Raw genomic sequence first — 1,415 nt, 5'->3', positions numbered from 1 at the left:
CCTCTTCCTACTCCTCATGACTGCTTAGAGCTTTCTCCTTAGTAAGCGTGTGTTTTGAAAGAAAATGGATTTGAATAGGCATGTCTATTCAGCCACTTCTTAGCTATGACTTAGGGTACAGTTATTTAACCTTAAGCCTAAGTTTTTCATAATCAAGTGAGGCTAATAGTCAAGTAAGCTAAACCTCCAGTTCCAAGGTTTTTGCTGGTTAAATGAAGATCAGAATCTTACACACATTTCTGCCTGGACTGGCTTTAACCAGAAACCATGAATCTCAGATCTCATCCTCCTCAGTAGATAGCATTATAGGCATGATACACCAGTGTATGAATGTTTTATATGTCCTCTCTTTTATCTTCTTTACTCTCAGATCCTTAAATCAATCTAATTTTCTGAGGACTTAAATTCTTTCAAAAGTTCTCTACCCATAGTTTGCCAAGAGGCTTTTTAGTAGAAGTGGATTCAATGACTCATACTTTAAGCATGACACTGATGTGGTCCTCTCATTTCATTTGAGCTATTTACTGGTTTTCTAATTCTACTCACAATTGCCCAAACTCTGTCCAGATATTCCATTGAATAAGCTGGTCTCTTGCTGAAAGAAGTTTTCAGCTACTAGGAGCTACGTGATCTTCTCCAATTGTGCTATTATGATTTTTTTTTCCTTCGGTAGGTAGAAATAGCATACGCATTCTAAGTAACTATATTAGTTGATGATACTTTTAAATCTCTGATGACATACTTTGTAGTTTTTAGCTTTGAAAGACTGTACTTGAGAAGTTTAGCTGATGATTTTCTCAGATGACTTTTTGCCATTTAAATCTGAGCTCTGAAGTTTGCAGAAGTGCCTGGGTTGAAGATGTATTTCTTTATATGGTACCATTGTGGTTCTGTAATTGCTTGTGTTTGTGTATGTGCTTAAAATTCATTTTTGGCAGTGTCTAGATTTGTACTCAGGGCTTCAGACCTAGGATGTTGGTACATTACAACGGAGCTATGCTACCAACTATGTTTTACACTGGTTATTTTTTAGCAAAGGGTATTACTGTCTGTCTGGACGTGTTCCTGAGCCCCAGTCTGCCTATTTTTAAGTTTCCTTTCATTGCTATGTTTACAGGCATAAACTACCTCATCTGGATACCCTCTGTAGAGACAGTTTTGTGGACTTTTGTGTCTAAGCTATCCTCAAACCATGATCCTCCCATTCTCAGAGTACCAAGTAGCTAGGATTACAGGTGTGAGCCACCAATGCTGGGTTTTGTTTAAAATTCTTAACTGATGAAAATATGGCCCCAAATTGTGTGTAGCCCACAGTGTTGTGTACGTTTGTGTTGAAGATAAAACTGTCAAGAGCCTTAGAACTGGAAATGCTTAATAGATACAAGAAGTAAGTAAGAGTGGACATTAAATATATT

This window comes from Perognathus longimembris, chromosome 28 (genome assembly GCF_023159225.1).
Source record: "Perognathus longimembris pacificus isolate PPM17 chromosome 28, ASM2315922v1, whole genome shotgun sequence".
Classification (NCBI taxonomy): domain Eukaryota; kingdom Metazoa; phylum Chordata; class Mammalia; order Rodentia; family Heteromyidae; genus Perognathus; species Perognathus longimembris.
Note: the sequence above shows the minus strand (reverse complement) of the source record.